At 41.7% G+C, this 14,117-nt stretch overlaps 1 protein-coding gene across 1 annotated transcript in view; it reads left to right on the top strand.

Annotated features, from left to right (window-relative positions):
• Window positions 1-3,699, top strand: part of ZNF268 (zinc finger protein 268) — a 44,019-nt gene extending 40,320 nt beyond the window's left edge. Inside the window, exon 6 of the transcript XR_010343776.1 lies at window positions 3,257-3,699. The gene's annotated coding sequence lies outside the window, so the exon portion shown is untranslated. The remainder of the gene's footprint in view (window positions 1-3,256) is intronic.
• The last annotated feature ends 10,418 nt before the right edge of the window (window positions 3,700-14,117 follow it).

The following is a 14,117-nucleotide window of genomic DNA, read 5'->3' as shown; positions in this document are numbered from 1 at the left end:
TCAAGTCTCCATTTATATTCCATGGGAGGAACATGGCCTATGCTATGAAGTCATGAAACTTATTGTTGGCATCATATGCTCACTGAGCCTCTAGGGAAATGGATAAGTTTTTGTCATTGAAAAATTTCAAACAATTCTGGAGTGTGGTCAAGAGGGGAATGCTTTTGATGCCATCTATAACGTGGAGAATAATGATCTTAAAACCTAAATTTAAGATGATGCTTAAAATACTTGTGTGTAGCTACAGAGTCAGAGTGGTGATAAATTCTGCCAGTTGCCTACTCACAAAATTAGTTTTCTTCACTATCTCATCAAGTCTATGTGAGTTGGCATTAATCGGATGAGTGGGACCCTGCCAGTTAGATTAGGGCTATCTTGGAATATAAGGGTTCAACACAGCAAATATTTCTGAAACACCTTTTGCTGTGTACGCTATTAGAGGAGGGAACCCCAAAGAAACTTTTATCCTTGAAAGGGAGGAATTTAATGATTTCCAAATGCCTTATGTTTTTGTGTGTTCTGCTCATTATACAGAATCCAATCTCAAGATAACTGGGGTGAAGAATGATGATTCACAGAAGGGAAGAGAAATCTTATATAAACAAAGAATTGCAGATATTTGCTAAAGTGTATCCCCCAATCTGGGAAATATTGTAAAGGTGTATTTTATTACTGATGTACCAAAGAAGTCAGAATAAATTCATAAGAGAAAGTTTATGTTCAGTTGACTAGTACCTAGGGTCAGATTTTAGTTTGTTGTTTTTTCAGATGAAAAGCTACATGTAGCCTTGCCTGGCAGAAGCCAGAAATGTTGACGGTATTGAGGATAGCAATCAAATACTATGGGAAAGAATAAGACTTGATTAGGACTTACAGTTTTTAATGAAATGAAAATTTTACAGAATAGAAATTGAATTACTGGTTTGTAAATCTACCTAGTCCCTCTACCTTTACCCCACCCCAGAAAAGAAAGACATTCCAGACTTTTCAGGAATAGTTATTAGTTATAAGGAAAAACCAAGGAGAGATAATCCCAATATTTTACAACTTTCCCACCAAATAGAAATTTTGGAGAAAAAATGACTTGCAAACCATGTTTGTGAACATAAATTTAACAATTCTAAGTGGGATTACCGCAAACCAATGTATAGCTAACAACAAGAAAGTCATGATATTTTTAGGTTTAACAGACTATAGTGAATCCATCCTTTGTTCATTACCAGCAGAATCACTATAATTTATAATGGCAGTGTGACCACTTGAAAAGATCTATCTATCTATCATTCTGTCTATCACTATCTTTGTTGCTAAGTGTGATCATGCTACTAAGTTTTGACTAATGGAAACGGAAGCTGTTGAGGTGTAGTGGGAGGGTTCCTTAAAAAGGTAAGCAGCCGGGCGCGGTGGCTCACGCCTGTAATCCCAGCACTTTGGGAGGCCGAGGCGGGTGGATCACGAGGTCAAGAGATCGAGACCATCCTGGTCAACATGGTGAAACCCTGTCTCTACTAAAAATACAAAAAATTAGCTGGGCATGGTGGCGCGTGCCTGTAATCCCAGCTACTCAGGAGGCTGAGGCAGGAGAATTGCCTGAACCCAGGAGGCGGAGGTTGCGGTGAGCCGAGATCACGCCATTGCACTCCAGCCTGGGTAACAAGAGTGAAACTCTGTCTCCAAAAAAAAAAAAAAAAAAAGGTAAGCAGACAACTGGGGAAAGCCCCCTTGTTGTGTCTTTTAACATTTTTTCTTTTTTATCTGCATCATTTAATCTCCAAAGGTGTTTGGAGATTCAGCAGTTATCATAGCACTTAAATTTATCCTGAAGATGTAGGCCATCTGCTAGAATGTGCAGCAGAAAACGTGATGTAACTCTGATAACCAGGAAGGTATTTTGCCAGCCTTAGACTACCTACATCTTGGTATCTTTTACATGAAAGAGAAATGGACTATCTTAAGACACCTTTTCTCTTTGGGGTTGGAGGGGAGTTGGTGCTGTTAAATTGGGCTAAACCTGATCCTAATGGAAACACAGTATGTTTGGGCTGGGTGCGGAGGCTCACAGCTGTAATCCCGGCGTTTTAGGAGACCGAGGTGGGCAGATAATTAGAGGTCAAGAGTTCAAGACCAGTCTGGCCAACATGGCAAAATCCCATCTCTACTAAAAATACCAAAAACTAGGCGGGCATGGTGTCAGGTGCCTATAATCCCAGCTACTGGGGAGGCTGGGGCAGGATTTGACCCCAGGAGGCAGAGGTTGCAGTGAGCCAAGATCGTGCCACTGTACTCCACCCTGGGTGACAGAGTGAAACCCTGTCTCAAAAAATATAATAGTATGTTTGGAAGATTTAATATTAGAAAATACTCTGATTAACTTCACTACCAGATAGAACTCATAGGGGTTATCTCAGTATGTGCTGATAAATCACTTGATGGAATTTAATACCTATAGATGACTTTAAAATAGTATTAAATTGGGAATAAAAATTAACTTGATAGGGAATATGTTCCAAAAACACAAATGTCATACTTAATGATAAAAGTAAAAAGATTCCTTTGAAATTAGGTGCAGTGGCTCATATGTGTAATCCCAGCACTTGGGGAGACTGAGACTGGAGCACTGCTGGATCCTCGGAATTCGAGACCAGCTTGGGTAACATAGGGAGACCCTGTCTCTACAAAAACTTTTTAAAAAGATTAGCCAGGGGTTGCCAGGTGCCGTGGCTCACGCCTGTGATCCCAGCACTTTGGGAGGCCAAGGTGGGCAGATTCATTGATGTCAGGAGTTTGAGACCAGCTTGGCCAACATGGTGAAAAACCCTGTCTCTGCTAAAAATACAAAAATTAGCTGGGCGTGGTGGTGTGCACCTGCAATCCCAGCTACTCAGGAGGCTGAGGCAGGAGAATTGCTTGAACCCGGGACGTGGAAGTTGCCTGAGATTGCGCCACTGCATTCCAGCCTGGGCAACAGAGTGAGACTCCGTCAAAAAAAAAAAAAAAAATTGGTAAAAGCAAGCATATAGGGTGCACATTTGCCCTTCCCTTTCAGGATCCAGGGTGACCCCACAGGTGCTTGTTCATCCCCAACTTTGACCTGGACTGTTCCAGTTTTGTCTCAGTGTTTCTCCCTTCTTTGTACCAGGATTTCTCCCCAGAAACAAACCCACATTTATAAAAAGTAGTTTGGCTTGCTATAAAGATGACCAGTTGAAACCTCAATAGAGGTATGATTTTCTAAAATCTTTTCAAAATATTACAGGGCAAAGTAAAACACCCAGCAAAGATCTCTCAGCACTCAGGGTCTCAGAGAGGCCCCACTTTTCCTCCTGTGGCCCTCGTATCCCAAAGGTAAGGTGACATCCCCCAGATTGGTCTGGAAAATGAAGCAGTAGTCATCACTGTGGATGCACCCCACAGGAGTCTTCAGGATAAGGAAGCTCGGGACCTCACTGTGATGCACCCCTAGTGTTGCCCAGGTCATGAGGAAGAGGAAGCTTTGATCCTCACTGTGGTTGCATCCCCCGCCAGTGGTCCCCAGGTTGGTCCTGAGAAGGAAGTTCTGGTGCTTAATGTGATGTAGCCCCACCTAGGGGTCCCCAGGTCCTGAGGAGAAGGAAGTTCTGATACTCGCTGTGGATGCACCCCATGGAGTCTCCAGTTTTGAAGAAAATGAAGGCCTAGTCCTCACTGTGATGCACCGCCCCCCCCAGTGGTACCAGGTCAGTCCTGAGGATGATACTCTGGTTACCACTGTGATTTACTTCCCAGGGTTCCTGAGGAGAAGGAAGCTCAGAACCTCACTGTGGATGTGCCCCACAAGGGTCCCTAGGTCAGTCTTGAAGAAAAACAAACTCTGGTCTTCACTGTAGTTGTGGCCCACAGTGGTCCCCAGGTTGGCCCCTGGAGAATGCAGCTCTGGGCCTCACTGTGATGCACCCCCCAGGTTGGTCCTGAGATGAAGTAAATTCTGGTCATCACTATGAAGTGCCCCCCAGGGGTGTTCAGGTCCTGAGTAGCAGGTAGGTCTATTTGTCACTGTGGATTTCCCTGCTGCCAAGGGTTCCCAGGTCAGTCCTGAGGAGATGGCAGCTCTGCTCCTCACTGATGCAACCCCTAGTGATCCCCAGGTCCTGAGTAGAAGGAAGGTCTAGTGCTCAGGTTTCAGCCCAGAGGTCTGTGAGCAGAATGCAGGTACTACAAGCAGACTAGACAAGGTGTGGTTCTGCACCCCTTCCTTACTACCTAGGCAGTCCAGGATGGTTAATGCTTCCTGTTTTGTGATGGCCATGTGCCCCCTCTTGCAGTCCCCAGTGAATCCCTGAAATTCAGGGATTTTCCATGCCATAATTTTGGAAAATAAAACTGAAATAGAGTCTACCATTCCATGCCTTAATTGGAATGGAGAGAGATAATAAAAGGCAAAGTAGATGGCCAGTAGACAAAAGTGAAGTGATTTCCTATATATTCGAAATAAAGTTTAGGAATAACTGGAATTTGTAATCAAAAAGATCATTCAAAAAAGCAATCTGAAAAAGGATTTATATGCAAAATATATTTTAAAAAAAGCTAAAATGGAAAAAGACAATTCATTTAAAAATGGGGACAGATCCAAATACACACCTTCCCAAAAAGATATACAGATGGCAAATAAGCATACCAAACAGTGCTCAGTAACACTTGTCATGAGGTAAAAGCAAATTAAAACAATGAGATAGCACTGCACACCACTAAAATGGCTACAAACTAAAAATAAATTTGCAATTGCAACAAACTCATTCATTGCTGGTGCAGTGCATAATAGTGTAGCCACTTTAGAAGACAGTTTGACTTTTCCCCAAAGCTAAACAACCTCACAATATGAGCTAACAATCACACTCCTAGGTATTAGATAACTGCTTTGAAAACGTAGGAGTCTGAACTAAACAAAATCCATCATGTACTTGTGTTCGGCAGCTCTTTTCCTAATAGACAAATACTTTAAGGAGTCAGGATAACCTTCAGTAGGTGAGTGAATAACCAGGCTGAGGTACATCCATGTAATGAAATCCTATTCAGCAAGAGAAAGCTCTAATGCCATGCAGGACATGGATGAATCTGGTATGTATATGCTAAGTGAAAGAGACCAGTATGAAAAGGCTACATACTATATGATCTTATTTCTATGAGGTTATGGCAAAATAGAAACTACAGAGATAGCAGACATATTTATGATTGACGGTGGTTGGTGGAGGGCAGAGAGTGAGTTCAATAGGAGGATATAATGATGGAAGCAGGCACAAATGGGCCTTTGGAGAGTGTACCCCCTCTGCTTGGTGAAATTATGCTGGGAGTGTGTGGAAGAGCCTGGGATGTACAGTGCCAGCATGAACAAAAAGGCAACTTCCTACTCCAGGAGAGAAGTGTCTTCTTTCATCACACATGAAATTATTTCAGGACCAGTTCCAAGGAAGACTTTTGTGTGTGATTTTTAAAATATATATATATACATATAATATAAACATATATTACATGTAAAATATACATACACACACATATATATATGACAATTTTCCCTTTTAATTTTTTTTTTTTGATATATAGTCTTGCTCTGTTGCCCAAGCTGGAGTGCAATGGCGCAATCTTGGCTCACTGCAACCTCTGCCTCACAGGTTCAAGTGATTCTCCTGCCTCAGCCTCCCGAGTAGCTGGGACTACAGGTGCGTGCCACCGCACCCAGCTAATTTTTGTATTTTTAGTAGAGACATGGTTTCACCATGTTGGTGAGGATGGTCTCAATCTCTTGACCTTGTGATCCACCCGCCTTGGCCTCCCAAAGGGCTAGGATTACAGGCATGAGCCACCGCACCCAGGTCATTTTCACTATTTTTAAGTGTACACTTCAGTGGTATGAAGTACATTCCCATTATTGTGCAACCATCATTTTACAGTTCACCAGCAGTGCACAAGGCTTTCACTTTCTCCACATACTTGCCAATATTAGTTTTTTTCTCTCTCTCTCACTTCATAGGCATTATCATGGTTTACTGCAGCCCCAACCTCCTGGGTTTAAGTGATCCTTCCACCTCAGCCTCCTGGGTAGCTGGAACTACAGGTGCATGCCACTACACCGAGATAGTTTGATTTTTTTGAAATGGAGTTTCGCTGTGTCACCCAGGCTGGAGTGCAGTGGCACCATCTCAGCTCACTGCAACCTCTGCCTCCTAGGTTCAAGTGATTCTCCTTCCTCAGCCTCCTGAGTAGCTGGGATTACAGGCATGTGCCACCAAACCTAATTTTTGTATTTTTAATAGAGATGGGGTTTTGCCATGTTGTCTGGGCTGGTCTCAAACTCCTGACCTCAAGTGATCCACCCACCTTTGCTTCCCAAAGTGCTAGGATTACAGGCATGAACCGCAGCAACTGGCCTCCATATTTTTTTTTCTTCCACATTTTTTATAATAGGCACTCTAACAAGTGTGAAGTGGTATTTCATTGTGGTTGTGATTTTCACTTACCTAATATCTAGTGATGTTGAAAATCTTTTCATGTACTTATTGGCATTAGATTTGGCAGTGATTTCTTGGACATGACACCAGAAGCATGGGAAACAAAAAATAACTAAATTTGACTTCATCAAAATTAAAAACCATTGGGATCAATGGACACTATCAAGAAAATGAAAAGTGACCAGGCACAGTGGCTCACGCCTGTAATCCCAGCACTTTGGGAGGCCAAGGTGAGCAGATCACTTGAGGTCAGGAGTTCAAGACCAGCCTCACCAACATAGTGAAACCCTATTTCTACTAAAAGTACACACACACACACACACAAAAATTAGCCAGGCGTGGTGACATGTGCCTGTAATCCCAGCTACTAGGAAAGCTGAGGCAGGAGAATAACTTGAACCTGGGAGGCAGAAGTTGCAATGAGCCAAGATCACACCACTACACTCCAGCCCAGGCGATAGAGCGTCTAAAAAAAAAAATAATAATAATAAAAATAAGAAAATGAAAATGAAACCAACTGAATGGGAGAAAAGACATTGTAAAATAATATACCGAATAAGGATCTAGTATCCAGAATATATAAAGAACTCGTAAAACCCAACAACAAAAAGTCCAATTTCAAAATGGGCAGAGGACTTGAAGAGACTTTTCTGTAAGAAGATATGCAAACAGCATATGAAATGATGCTCAGAATCATTAGCCATTATGGAAATATAAATCAAAAATACAATGAGATAACATTCCATACCCATCAGAATGGCTACTATTTTATTTTTATTTTTTTATTTTTATCTTTTTTTATTGTATTTTAGGTTTGGGGGTACATGTGAAGAACATGCAAAATTGTTGCATAGGTACACACGTGGTAGTGTGATTTGCTGCCTTCCTCCCCTTCACCTATATCTGGCATTTCTCCCCATGCTATCTTTCCCCACCTCCCCAACCCTCGCTGTCCCTCCCCTTTTCCCCTCCAACAGAACCCAGTGTGTAGTGCTCCCCTCCCTGTGTCTGTGTGTTCTCATTGTTCAACACCCACCTATGAGTGAGAACATGCAATGTTTGATTTCTGTTCTTGTGTCAGTTTGCTGAGAATGATGGTTTCCAGGTTCATCCAGGTCCCTACAAAGGACACGAACTCATCGTTTTTGATGGCTGCATAATATTGCATGGTGTATATGTGCCACATTGTCCCTGTCCAGTCTATCATCGATGGGCATTTGGGTTGGTTCCAGGTCTTTGCTATTGTAAACTGTGCTGCAATGAACATTCGTGTGCATGTGTCCTTATAGTAGAACGATTTATAATCCTTTGGATATATACCCAGTAATGGGATTGCTGGGTCAAATGGAATTACTATTTCTAGGTCATTGAGGAATCGCCACACTGTTTTCCACATGGTTGAACTAATTTACACTCCCACCAACAGTGTAAAAGTGTTCCTATTTCTCCACATCCTCTCCAGCATCTGTTGTCTCCAGATTTTTAAATGATCGTTATTCTAACTGGCATGAGATGGTATCTCAATGTATTTTTGATTTTCATTTCTCTAATGACCAGTGATGATGAGCATTTTTTCATATGTTTGTTGGCCTCGTGAATGTCTTCTTTTGTAAAGTGTCTGTTCATATCCTTTGACTACTTTTGAATGGGTTTGTTTGTTTTTTTCTTGTAAATCTGTTTTAGTTCTTTGTAATTTCTGGATATCAGCCCTTTGTCAGATGGGTAGACTGCAAAAATTTTTTCCCATTCTGTTGGTTGCCGATTCACTCTAATGACTGTTTATTTTGCTTTGCAGAAGCTGTGGAGTTTGATTAGGTCCCATTTGTCTATTTTGGCTTTTGTTGCCAATGCTTTTGGTGTTTTGGTCATGAAGTCCTTGCCTATGCCTATGTCCTGAATGTTTTGCCTAGATTTTCTTCTATGGTTTTTATGGTGTTAGGTCTTATGTTTAAGTCTTTAATCCATCTGGAGTTAATTGTAGTGTAAGGTGTCAGGAAGGGGTTGAGTTTGTGCTTTCTGCATATGACTAGCCAGATTTCCCAACACCATTTATTAAACAGGGAATCCTTTCCCCATTGCTTGTTTTTGTCAGGTTTTTCAAAGATCGGATGGTTGTAGATATGTTGTGTTGCCTCCAAGGCCTCTGTTCTGTTCCATTGGTCTATATCTCTGTTTTAGTACCAGTACCATGCTGTTTTGAATACTGTAGCCTTGTAGTATAGTTTGAAGTCTGGGAGTGTGATGCCTCCCACTTTCTTCTTTTCGCTTAGAATTGACTTGGCTATGCGGGCTCTCTTTTGGTTCCATATGAAGTTTAAGGTGGTTTCTTCCAGTTCCGTGAAGAAGGTCATTGGTAGCTTGATGGGGATAGCATTGAATATGTAAATTACTTTGGGCAGTATGGCCATTTTCATGATATTGATTCTTCCTAACCATGAACATGGAATGTTTCTCCATCTGTTTGTGTCCTCTCTTATTTCATTGAGCAGTGGTTTGTAATTCTCCCTGAAGAGGTCATTTATGTTCCTTGTTAATTGTATTCCTAGGTATTTTATTCTCTTTGTAGCAAAAAAAACTACAAAGAGTTTTTTTGTAAATAAAAAAACTCATTTACAATGGCAGTTCATTCTTGATTTGGCTCTCTTTAAGTCTGTTATTGATGTATAGGAATGCTTGTAATTTTTGCACATTGATTTTGTATCCTGAGACTTTGCTGAAGTTGCTTATCAGTTTTAGGAGATTTTGGGCTGAGACGATGGGGTCTTCTAGATATACAATCATGTCGTCTGCAAGTAGAGACAATTTGACTTCCTCCTTTCTTATGTGAATACTCTTTATTTCTTTTTCTTGCTTGATTGCTCTGGCTAGAACTTCCAGTATTATATTGAATAGGAGTGGTGAGAGAGGGCATCCTTGTCTAGTGCCGGATTTCAAAGGGAATGCTTCTAGTTTTTGCCCATTCAGTATGATATTGGCTATTGGTTTGTCATAAATAGCTTTTATTATTTTGAGATACGTTCCATCAATACCTAGTTTATTGAGGGTTTTTAGCATAAAGGGCTGTTGAATTTTGTCAAAGGCCTTCTCTGCATCAATTGAGATAATCATGTGGTTTTTGTCTTTGGTTCTGTTTATGTGGTGAATTACTTTTATAGACTTGCATATATTGAACCAGTCTTGCATCCCTGGGATGAATCCTACTTGATCATGGTGGATAAGCTTTTTGATGTGCTGTTGCAATCAGCTTGCCAGTATTTTATTGAAGATTTTTGCATCTATGTTCATCATGGATATTGTCCTGTAGTTTCCTTTTCTTGTTGAGTCTCTGCCAGGTTTTGTTATCAGGATGATGTTGGTCTCATAAAATGATTTGGGAAGGATTTCCTCTTTTTGGATTATTTGGAATCGTTTCAGAAGGAATGGTAGCAGCTCTTCTTTGTATGTCTGGTAGAATTTGGCTGTGAACCCATCTGTACCTGGGCTTTTTTTGGGTGGTAGGCTCTTAATTGCTGCCTTGACTTCAGACCTTGTTATTGGTCTATTCAGGGTTTTGGCTTCTTCCTGGTTTAGGCTTGGGAGGAGGCAAGTGTCCAGGAATTTATCCATTTTTTCCATGTTTCCTAGTTTATGTGCATAGAGTTGTCTGTAATAATCTCTGATGCTGGTTTGAATTTCTGTGGAATCTGTGGTGATATCCCCTTTATCATTTTTTATTGCATCTATTTGGTTATTCTGTCTTTTCTTTTTTATTAATCTGGCTAGTGGTCTGTCTATTTTGTTGATCGTTTTGAAAAACCAGCTGCTGGATTTATTGATTTTGAAGAGTTTTTTTATGTCTCTATCTCCTTCAGTTCTGCTCTGATCTTAGTTATTTCTTGTCTTCTGCCAAGTTTTGAGTTTTTTTGATCTTGCCTCTCTAGCTCTTTCAATTTTGATGATAGGTTGTCAATTTTAGATCTCTCCTTTTATCTCTTGTGGGCAATTATTGCTATATATTTTCCTGTAGAAACTGCTTTAGATGTGTCCCAGAGATTTTGGTATATTGTGTCTTCCTTCTTATTGTTTTCAAAGAACATCTTTATTTCTGCCTTCATTTCATTGTTTATTCAGTCAACATTCAAGAGCCAATTGTTCTGTTTCCATGAAGCTGTGTGGTTCTGAGTTAGTTTCTGAATTCTGAGTTCTACTTTGATTGCACTGTGGTCTGAGAGACTGCTTGTTATGATTTCCATTCTTTTGCATTTGCTGAGGAGTGATTTACTTCCAATTATGTGGTCAATTTTAGAGTAGGTGTGATATGGTGCTGAGAAGAATGTATATTCTGTGGATTTGGAGTGGAGAGTTCTGTAAATGTCTATTAGGTTTGCTTGGTCCAGATCTGAGTTCAAGTCCTGGATATCCTTGTTAATTTTCTGTCTGGTTGATCTAATATTGACAATGGGGTGTTAAAGTCTCCCACTATTATTGTGTGGGAGTCTGTCTCTTTGTAAGTTATTAAGAACTTCCCTTATGTATCTGGGTGCTCCTGTATTGGGTGCGTATATATTTAGGATCGTTAGCTCTTCTTGTTGCATTGATCCTGTTACCATTATGTAATGTCCTTCTTTGTCTCTTTTGATCTTTGTTGCTTTAAAGTCTATTTTGTCAGAGACAAGAATTGCAACTCATGCTTTTTTTTTTTTTTTTTTTTTTTTTGCTCTCGATTTGCTTGGTAAATCTTCCTCCATCCCTTTATTTTGAGCCTTTGTGTATTCTTGCATGTGAGAGGGGTTTCCTGGATACAGCACACTGATGGGTTTTGGCTTTTTATCCAATTTGCCAGTCTCTGTCCTTTGATTGGGGCATTTACTCCATTTACATTTAGGGTTAATATTGTTATGTGTGAATTTGATATTGCCATTTTGATGCTAGCTGGCTGTTTTGCCCATTAGTTGATGCAGATTCTTCATTGTGTTGATGCTCTTTACCATTTGGTATGTTTTTGAGTGGCTGGTACTTGTTCCTTTCTATGTGTAGTGCCTCTTTCAGGAGCTCTTGTAAAGCAGGCCTGGTGGTGATGAAATCTCTGAGTACTTGTTTGTTCGCAAAGGATTTTATTTTTCCCTCACTTGTGAAGCTTAGTTTGGCTGGATATGAAATTCTGGGTTGAAAGTTCTTTTCTTTAAGGATGTTAAATATTGGCCCCCACTCTCTTCTGGCTTGTAGGGTTTCTGCTAAGAGATCTTCTATGAGTCTGATGGGCTTCCCTTTGTGGGCAACCCGACCTTTCTCTCTGGCTGCCCTTAGCATTTTCTCCTTCATTTCAACTCTGGTGAATCTGACAATTATGTGCCTTGGGATTGCTCTTCTTGAGGAATATCTTTGTGCTGTTCTCTGTATTTCCTGGACTTGAATATTGGCCTGCCTTGCTAGGTTGGGGAAGTTTTCCTGGATGATATCTTGAAGAGTATTTTCCAGCTTGGATTCGTTCTCTTTGTCACATTCAGGTACACCTATCAAATGTAGATTAGGTCTTTTCACATAGTCCTATATTTCTTGTTGACTTTGTTCAATCCTTTTTACCCTTTTTTCTCTAATCTTGCCTTCTTGTTTTATTTCATTGAATTGATCTTCGACCTCTGATATCCTTTCTTCTGCTTGGTCAATTTGGCTGTTGAAACTTGTGTATGCTTTGTGAAGTTCTCATGTTGTGTTTTTCAACTCCATCAATTCACTTATATTCCTCTCTAAGTTGTCCATTCTCGTTAGCATTTCATCAAATCTTTTTTCAAGTTCTTAATTTCTTTGCATTGGGTTAGAACATGTTCTTTTAGCTCACACAAGTTTTTTATTACCCACCTTCTGAAGCCTGATTCTGTCATTTCATCACATTCATTCTCCATCCAGCCTTGTTCCCTTGCTGTTGAGGAGTTGTGATCCCTTGTAGGAGGAGAGGCATTCTGGTTTCTGGTGTTTTCATCCTTTTTGCGCTGGTTTCTTCCCATCTTTGTGGATTTATCCACCTGTCATCTTTGTAGTTGCTGGCTTTCAGATTGGGTCTCTTTGAGTGGACGTCCAGTTTGTTGATGATGAAGTTATTTCAGTTTCTTAGTTTTCCTTTTAACAGTCTGGCTCCTCTGCCGTAGGACTGCTGAGGTCCACTCCAGGTCCTGCTTGCCTGGGGATCACCTGCAGCAGCTGCAGAACAGTAAGGGTTGCCACCAGTTTCTTCTTCTGCTATCTTTGTCCCAGAAGGATACCCACCAGATATCAGTCTGATCTCTCCTTTATGAGGTGACTTTTTGGATATATGGGGGTCAGGGAGCTGCTTGAGGAAACAGTCTGTCCTTTATAGGAGCTTGAGTGCTGAGCTGTGAGCTCTGTTGTTCATTCAGAGCTGCTGGGCAGGTACATCTAAGTCTTCTACAGCATAATTCATAAACCCCCTTTTTTTCCCAGGTGTTCTGTCTCAGGGAGTTAGGGCTTTCTTTATGTGTTTCCGTTGTGCTGCTGCCTTTTTCTCAGGGCTGCCCTGTCCAGCAAGGAGGCAGCCTAGTCACTGTCTGCCTGCAGAGGTTTTGCTGAGCTGCTGTGGGCTCCGCCCAGCTGTCATGTGAACTTCCCTGCAGTCTTGTTTAAATGGGTATAGTTAGAACTGCCTCAGCAATGGTGGCCCACCTCTGTAATGGCGGACTCTCTCTGTAATGGTGGGTTGCATCGGCAATGGCGGGTTGCCTTGGCAACAGCAGGCTGCCTCAGCAATGGCAGACTACCTCCGTAGAGGTGGAGTGCCTCGGTAATGGCAGACGCCCCTCCCCCACAGAGCTGGACCGTCCTGGGTTCAGCTGTGCTTGCTGTGAAACGCTCAACCCAGAGCACTTCCAATTGCTGTTCTTTTTTTTTTTTTTTGGTGGGGGTGGGACCAGCCAAGCCTGATCACCTGGCTTCCTGCCTCAGAGCCTTTTTTTTTTTTCAGTTGAATGGTTGACTCTCTCCCAGGTGTTCCATTAGCCTGTTGAAAAGGCGCCGGGATCTGTTTGATTTCTCATGTGGCGACCCACTGTGCTGGCTGAAACAGCGACGCTGAGATTCGTGGCGCTTTTTTGCCCAGGAATCTCCTGGTCTGGCTCCCTGTTTCAGTCCCCTTTTTTAATCAGCTGAATGGGCGACTGTGCCTTCCCAGAGTTCCTCTGGTCAGCTAAAACGGCACCCAGTCCAGAGTATTTTGTACAGAGAACCGCCACACCAGGGCACCGGCAAAACAGCCGTGCTGACCAAAACAGCCAAGCAGGCTAAAACAGCCGCACTCGTGACCCATGGGTCTCCTCCACCTGGGAATCTCCTGGTCTGTGGGCAATAAAAATCTCTCTGGAAATGCAGCGTCCATTCACCCTCTGCACTTTCACTGGGAGCTGCAGTCCTGAGCTGCTCCTAATCAGCCATCTTGGATCTTCTCCAGAATGGCTACTATTTTAAAAGCAAACCAGAAACTAAAAAGTGCTGGCAAAGAAGTGGAGAAATGTGAACATCGCTGTAAAATGGTGCAGCTGCTGTGGCTGACACTTGCTACAACATGGAGGAACCTCAGAAACCTTGTGCTGAGAACCCAGCACAGGGAACACATCTGTAATCCCAGCTACTCAGGAGGATGAGGCA

The sequence above is a fragment of the Aotus nancymaae genome, unplaced genomic scaffold (assembly GCF_030222135.1).
Source record: "Aotus nancymaae isolate 86718 unplaced genomic scaffold, 86718_ANA_hifiasm-v0.15.2.pri h1tg000021l, whole genome shotgun sequence".
In the NCBI taxonomy this organism is placed as follows: domain Eukaryota; kingdom Metazoa; phylum Chordata; class Mammalia; order Primates; family Aotidae; genus Aotus; species Aotus nancymaae.
This window is presented reverse-complemented; position numbering and strand designations above follow the sequence as displayed.